Source organism: Gigantopelta aegis, unplaced genomic scaffold (genome assembly GCF_016097555.1).
Source record: "Gigantopelta aegis isolate Gae_Host unplaced genomic scaffold, Gae_host_genome ctg3177_pilon_pilon:::debris, whole genome shotgun sequence".
In the NCBI taxonomy this organism is placed as follows: Eukaryota; Metazoa; Mollusca; class Gastropoda; order Neomphalida; family Peltospiridae; genus Gigantopelta; species Gigantopelta aegis.
The window spans coordinates 42,764-51,317 of NW_024533214.1; the positions used below are offsets into that span (position 1 = coordinate 42,764).

The 8,554-nt window shown below is 34.9% G+C and overlaps 1 pseudogene; it reads left to right on the forward strand.

Moving 5' to 3' along the window:
* Positions 1-1,897: 1,897 nt before the first annotated feature.
* Positions 1,898-7,863, forward strand: LOC121391968 (annotated as a pseudogene).
* Positions 7,864-8,554: the final 691 nt, after the last annotated feature.

The window sequence follows — 8,554 nt, forward strand, 5'->3', positions numbered from 1 at the left end:
TAATGTTATCATCATGATCATTCACAGTACCCTTCTTTTTAACTTTTGTTACCTCCTTTGAATATCCCTTTGTCTCTCTTGTTCTACTTGTCCTCGTAGCAAGTCAACAGCTCTTTCTAATGCAAATAGGACAGCTTGTGGATTGCTAGCCGTGAGCGATGTCTCAAAAATCATTGTGACCATCTTCAGAGGTTAGACTAGGAAAAGGGTTTGATATTTTGTGGGTCATCATGTAAGTCTATAGGTTGAGAGGAAGCAGAGGATTGCTGCTGTGGAATGACAGAGTTGCCAGGATAAGTGTTAAGAAGGTGGTCATGATTTAGTAAAATCGATTGTTCTGACGTCATCATCGATTATTGATAGATTACAAGTTTTTAAAGACCTACATTAAATTATAAAATCATAAAGAGTAGTGAAATACTACCAACAGGCACAGCTGTAGACTTGCTTTTTGATTTTCTGACTCGTCCTAGTATCTGCACACATGACTTAATGGGCGTGGTCCTTTCAAGAAATGAATTTACTTGCTATACTCTTACGATCTCAGCAATAGAATCCAAAGTCCAATATGTATTACCAACTTTCTAGCAGTGGAGATTTATTTTAATAACAATAAATTATACAAATAATGATAATAACTTAGTATTTTTCAATTACTCTTCATTCAGATAGACCTGCTATCAAACAGAAATTAAATAAAAAATCAATGATGGTCGTGTTTTTACAATATGAACAAACAACACACAATAATTAATTTGGCTTTCTAAATGCAGCAAAAGAACAAAAGTAATTGGTATACTAATGACCTATTGTTTACATTTTGTTCATAGAAGCAGCAATATAGTAGCCAATTTTCTACATTATTTATTTATTTCTCTTTCTTGTTGAATTACTGTAAAATATATAGAAGCATCTCAATAAATTGCCAATTGCATACTTTCTTTAGTTGGAAGTGTATTCTTCTCTTCTGTACTCACTTTCTTCAATGATGATCTGTTGAATTTAGCAACCTCTTCAAGATGTGGTTTGTCTGCATGGTGATATAAATGACCCCTTATCTGCAATGAAAATTGACATTTTGAAAAAGTTTGCATTAAAATTTTTTGCAACTTACAATATTTTGATAAACTGCTACACTTGTTGCAGTAGCTTAAATTTGTACTTATAACTTCAGCGACACGCCCTTCCTTCCATGTCTGCGCATGCGCCAAATATTAATTAATAGAGACGGCTGTAAGGCGCCTAAACTTTACTTACGGTCATCTCCGTATCAGCGCAAAGCTTAAAATCTAAAGCACCTTTGAACAATCTTCTTTCTTCTTTCTTTCTTTAGCTCACTTCATTGACAGTAAGCTTTTCTTCATATCCTGTCGACACAACATCAAGAAGTGACCGCGGGAAGATGTCTGAGCAATCACAACTCAAACGGGAAGGAACCATGGCTGTTACAGCACAGGTGAGTAGGAGGGACAACTACAATATTGGTTTGTAGCCAGTAACAACCAGAGGTAATTGTTTGTACTTCTCTGTAATAATATTGCCTGTTATAACAGTAGTCCAAAGAAACAAACATTCCAGCTGCTAAGGGGAAAGTTGTTTATTTTTACTCAGAATGACTTCATTATTATGATAGGTCATCAGTATAGCTAACACACTTACAAAGTGTAAACTAACTTACATGTTTAAACTTCATTGTGAGCACCACTGAACACTTTATTTTAATACACTACAACCACAACCTTTTTGAAACTTGGGATTTCTGGTAGTAACATGAAACCAAATAGGAACATGAAATGGTTTCATGTTCGTAAAAAAGCTCTTTATTTCTGAAACATTTGTTCTTGTATAGGAAGGTAAGAGTTCTTAGAATCTCAAGGTATTCAAATAACGGATGATGATGTCAAGACTCGCGGTCAAAAGAGAAGAACTTGACCAGATCACTGTTGATGGTCATGAACCTAATGATGATGAGACCCATGTTGAACCTAATGGTGATACCAATGGTAGACCTAATGGTGATACCAATGGTGCGGATGATCAATCTGACAGCCTAAATTGGCTCGTGAAGGGACTATGGCTGTGACTGCTAAAGGAAGTCCTTGTTAGGCTTCTAATTATGGGTGTTCATTTCTAATGTGGTGGCAGATGGCATTATTGTTTGCTGGTGGTCTATTGTATGCATCAACAAATTAACATTTATATTGTGCATCTATGTTTCTTAGTTTTAAGTTTCATTATGTAATATACTTTGTGGTTTGACAGTCCAATGGTCTATGAAAGTCCCTTTCTTGCATGTATTATACTACCAAATTATCATCACTACATTGTAGATATTGCACTTGTTATTTACTTGTTTTTACATTCAATTTGTCTTAAAATATTGTAAAGATTATTTATCTGTCTGTTTGGTTAGGAGGAGCAGATCTTTTGGAAGGAGAAGAATTAGAGAAGACAAGAGGTCAGACAGCTGCTCTCAAGAGATCACTGAGCAGTCTCCTGAAAAACCTAAGTTCCCAGAGAATCAAACCATGGCTGTCACTGCTAAGGTAAATGATAGTGTAATCTATTTTTAATGGAAAAATTCCTCATTGTTTAAATACTCCAATTTCAGGAAGGTTCTGAGTTGTTAGAGGGAGAAACATTGGAGAGGACACGAGGACAAACAGCTGCTAAAGAAGCTGAACAGAAGAGGAAGAAGACAGTGAAGCCACTACACCCAGCAAGATAAAAAGGACTACCACTATTGCACAGACAGCTGAGGTACAACTGAACACTTGTATTAAACATCATACAAAGTGTCTCCACTTGTGCTTAAAGGCTTTGAAGTAATTGTAATCGTTGTGTAGTTTTCTTTCTAAGCGACTATAATTATTTTTGTTGTAACACAACTTTATTTCCTTGTTCAGGATAGTCAACACATTCTTGGGGAAGGAAGAATATGGCAAGACACGTTCTCAAAACACGCAAATTTTCTGAAAGTGATGAAAAGAAAGCCTGCTGTGAAACGTACTTCTACCATGGCTCAAACAGCAAAGGTAACAACAAGTAACAATCAATTTATAATGTTTGTTGTATTATGTCTAATTAGGAAGGGGAGGAGTTTCTGGCTCGAGCGTTCTAAAAGCAAGCGTTCTAAAGAGGACAATGAAGTATGAACAAGATCAAGACCAGCCTGAGGAATCAGTGGAAATGGCTGAAGCTTAAGTCCTCTTTGAGATAGTCACAGTTTCATTCATTCAGTTGTTAGCAGGTGTTTTTTTCACTTAATAAGTTTAGGTCACTTTATGTCATAATGTAAATATTCTCACCAAGTAACATTCATTCTTCAATGACATGTACCAGCTAGACTTGTTCATAAATAGTTATTTTAGCAAATTTTTTTTCGTTTGTTTTACTTTTTATATTTTGAAAAGACCTTGTTGCTCTTGGAGCATTTCTGATCTCGTGATCTGAGTTGTTGCTACGCAACGTCAACTGACTATTAGCTCCGCCTTTATCCTGTTACCAAATATGGGAATCTATTAATAGCCAGCCATCGCCCAGGGCTCTGTTGTTCTTTCGCCATTTTTAGAAGTTAGGACCTCGCTTCTCACTTACCTTCCAGCTTATTCGTGACCTCCAGTCACCCGCTGAAAACTTTCTGAATTAGTGTAAGACATTTTCTCTGTTATGTGATCTTTGTCGCCTCTATGTAAAAGAACAGCCTTGAGGTGTGTCTTTTTCCTTTAGGGGTTGTGTTGTACTGAAAATAGTCAAAATGTCGAGTTAGAACAATTGAGACAAGAAGCCGAGACACTCAGGAAGAAAATGCGGGTAAGTTAACAATTTACTAAAACAGTACTGTCACAGATTCAGAAGCATTTAAGATTAGTTTCAAAAGCTGTTATCTAGATATAAGTAAAACATTGTGTGATTGTCTATGTACATATGGAGTCAATGAAGTCTGTTATGAAGGGAAAATTCCGAAGTTTGATATAACTAAAAGAAAATTTGTGTAGGAAGTTAAAAGTCATGTAGGAAGTAAACCATTTGTCCATATCTACTACTATTCCTTTCAGGACATGCCTGAGAATAGTACTACATTGATCAAATACTCTAATTATCTGAGGTAGCTAGAGTACAGTCTGTATACATCTGGCTTAAGAATCTCAAGAGCAGCAACATTAAGTTGCCAACGAAAACAGATCATATACACATACACAAATAACAACAATTATCTGGTTATTGTTGTCAGACTGGATCCTAGAACTTGATAATTCAGATCTGACTTGGTATGAAGTAATTGTTTTAATTAAACGTTCTGCATAAGCGATAACAACTCTATTCTTAATAGCAGTCGGCTATATTTATCAATCTACGTTATCTAACTCTGATCAATATACCTCCCTGAATGGAATGTCATCTCTGACAACATGTGTCATGTTCTTGATTGGTCTTGATATGGTTGGTATGTGAGTAAATTGATTGACTGTGTACACATGATTGGTTAGACTCATGCATACCAGAGGAAGACTACGAATTAAAATAATAGAACAAATTAAAGGAACTCTCTATAAGTACAAACAGACAACTAAAAGTTTAGGATATGAAATAATAATAATATCATAATTGATCAACCCACACTATTTTAAATGGGTGTGATCGTTGTTTTGCTTGCAGTGACACATGTTAGCTGCTACTTTCAACATGTTTAAATGTGTTGACGCTGACTTCTTTCTTTTTCTACTACAACTAAAGAAAACTGTTTATTATTGTATATTGTTATAGTCAATGGTTTTGTTAGACTAAGCAATCTTGATCTCTTATCAATGAAAGGAGTAGATAAATTGATAGAGAGACATTGTTTTAGGAATAATGTTATACAAGGCAACCATGAAGATGTATTATATGACACAATACACTTGTTAAGATTGACATTATAACATTGATCTAACTAATAATGATTTAACACTAGGATTAACTCTTTTCTAAGATCAAGTGACATGCTTTTCACCGATATGTTGACGTGAAATCATAAGATGTTTACATGGTAATGGAACTTACGTGTTGCATAGTAATGACATATGGTACATTTACTTTGAGTCTTGGACTAATAGTCATTTTACTCTAATTGTTTAGAAATGTTGTAGTATGTTTTTACACATCTTTGAATGTTTTGTTTGTCTAAAACTAGTGAACTCTTTCAGCAGTCATTCATTAGATATAATGTGTGACTGTTTACAAAGCTATTGGATTCTTGATAGAGAATACAAACGACAATAATCAATGTAGTATGTGAATTACATTACACTACACATGTTAAGTTTACTCTATTAACAAAGTGAAAGAAACACACTATGTATTTAATTATCCTATTAGCAGATCAAACTAAAGCCCATTTTCATTTAAATATTTGTGCTATTAGTATTGATTAATCTTCTGTTTGTTTATGACTTCATCCTGATATATTTTACAGGATGCTCGGTATGGGCCGTATGCGACACCTCTTTGTCTGAGGTAAGTTTGTAGATTATATTTGAACCTAAATTCTTGTATTGTAGAGGTCACATGATGTCATAGCATATTGATATTATTGTGTGTTTTGTTATAATCTAGTATCAAATGATATGGGGGTATTGTGTGACATAGAGGTCAGATGGATAGATGGTACCCATAGTTGAGTTTGTGTTGAAAGAGTATACCAGTCCATTATATAAAGAGTTATATGTTGATTAACTTGTTTTAAGAAAAAATAAACAGAGAGAGACAGGAGATTGATCTTGTTTTCTTCATAGGTGGCCAAAGATGTCGATCTTATAAATCGAGTCAGTCTTCGAACTAGAAAACACTTCGTGGTCATTTAGCTAGATTTATGCAATGCACTGGGCCTCAGATTCTAGGTATTATTTACATCCACTTCTATTTACAGACATTGAGAGATGAAGTGTTTATATCTAGTTATACAGTGATTCTTTGAACGCATCCGTATAATTTGTTCCCCTCTAGTAAACAATGCCACATTTTTGTTTGCTTCTTTAGAAACTTGGTCAGTGCTTCACAAGATGGAAAACTGATTGTGTGGGATGCCTACTACAACAAACAAGGTAGTATAATTAATGCATAAGTGTTCTATTTATAGTAACAAGCTATAAATAGCATTGACCTTATATGGTATAGTAGTAGTTGTATTGTAGACATAGTGACTTACTAACTTACTACTCTATACTCACAATATGTATAAATACAATTTGTCAGCATACTTTTGTACTATTAAGATATGTTTGAAATGTGACCTGACTTGTTATTTAGTGGAGCATAGTTGAATTCTAATCTGTTCAAGTTGACTGTCTCATTAACATGTCACTTGTGTTCTTTCTCTAGGTTCACGCTATTCCTCTAAGATCAGCTGGGTAATGGCCTGTGCATATGCACCGTCTTCAAGCTTTGTTGCTTGTGGTAAGTAAATAATGTCAGACATTTGCTTACTACATGGGATCAATAACATGTACATGTCTAATTGCATGTATTGGTTGGGAGTGATGGGATTGTTGTGTCACCTGCATGATGATTGTTCATGTACAGAGCACATAATTACATGTACATGTACTAGCCGTGAATATGGTTACAGAGTGTGTGTGTGTGTGCCTTATCATGCAGTTAGCTGGTAATCTGTCTTGTTTATACTGGGACACCAAGTTGATCTAGTCTGGGTTCTCTAGACACAAACATTTAGTTATGGCTATGGTGATTACGTTAAATAAACACTTTGACAATTTGTCCTTGTACACCTGTTGAATCAATTCAATGACATTGTTGAATTTAGATGGCTACATTTATCATGTCGGCTATTCTTAATTACATGCAACCACTTTATCTCATTGTGGAATCTTATGAGACTATATAAAAAACACTTGTGGTGCCATTCTAATGCAATTTAAACATAACCTCTTTATTGAGGGTACTTTTCTCGGTTTCGATGTATCTGTTGTGCCCTGTGGGGGAGGTTTTAGTGTATCATGAAGACTTTCCTCCTTCTCTCCCTCTCGCATCTCTCTCTCATCCCTATCTCTCTCTCTCTCTCTCTCTCTTCTCTCATCTCTCTCTCTCTCTCTCCCCAAACGCCGAAACCTTAACTTCCACATCCCTCCCTCCTTTATTCATTCTCTTTCTCTCTCCGCTTTTAGGTGGTTTGGATAATGTATGCACTATTTATGTCTGCGAAACAGAGAAGGTGCTGTCAGAATAGCTAAAGAACTTCAAGGGACACGCTGGATACCTCTCCAGTTGTCGATTTTATCGATGACGTCGTATTCTTACATCTTCTGGAGACATCATGACATGGTGTGCATCCATTCTTTTGTCCATCTGTCCATTCTTTATAATATATACTCCATATATTTATCTATTTATCCATTTATCTAGTGCACTTAATTTGATATTGAGAGTGGACAAACTGTCACCTCATTTACTGGCCATACTGGTGATGTAATGAGCCTCTCTCTAGGACCTGATCAAAAATGTTTTCATCTCCGGAGCATGTGATGCTTCCGCTAAGGTATACTATTCTAGGAATATATCAACATTAACTGTTGTAATGATATATATGTCTTTGTAACTGTAAATTTGTCTTCTTTCTAGCTTGGGATATTCGTACCTGGAAAAGTGTTCAACTTTCACTGGACATGAAATTGATTATAATGCTGTTGCTGTAAGTATTTAAACTAACATAAGACAATGTATAGTACTTTGAACTATGTGTTATGAGGAAAATGAGCTCATTCTTGTGTAAAGTGTGAAGTATTATTGTCTATGTCTCTTTATTATATATAGTTCTTTCCTAATGGTCAAGCATTTGGTACTGGTAGTGATGATGCTTCTTGCTGACTGTATTGATATCAGAAACAAGATCTGATCAGTTAGTCTTCAACCATCTGGTGTCACATGTGTAGCATTACATTATATATATCTGTGTTGTGACAATTGTCCCTATTTTAACTTGTTTTGATATCAAGTTTTTACAAAAAAAAAAAAAAAAAAAAAAAAAAAAAAAAAAAAAAAAAAAAAAAAAAAAAAAACAAAAAAAAAAAAAAAAAAAAAAAAAAAAAAAAAAAAAAAAAAAAATAGTATTAGCCCGATAACAGTTTACCCAAGTGGCTTATCAATTGAAACTACAAGTAGTTTTGGTTGAATTTAGCATTGGATTTTATTAACTTTACCCATTTTTCTACAAATTATTAGTATGCCAAATTTTGGCAAAGAAGTTCCCTACCTAGAATAGTAACTCTGGTATAGTTTGTTTTGTAAACAAGATGAAAAATGCTTTGGGACTGAATATCACACAACAATGTCCTTTATTGATGACTCTCGTCTCATCCCTCTCAAGTCGCTCTCTCGCTTCTCTCTCTCATCTCTCTTCTTCTCTCATCTCTCTCTCTCTCTCTCTCTCTCTCATCCCTCTGATTTCTCTCTCCTCCTCCCCTTTGTTCCTTTTAGGAGCTCATGTCTTATCATATTGAAATTAGGGTCTGTGGTATTACTAGTGTTGCTTTTTAGTCGAGTGGTCGTCTACTACTGT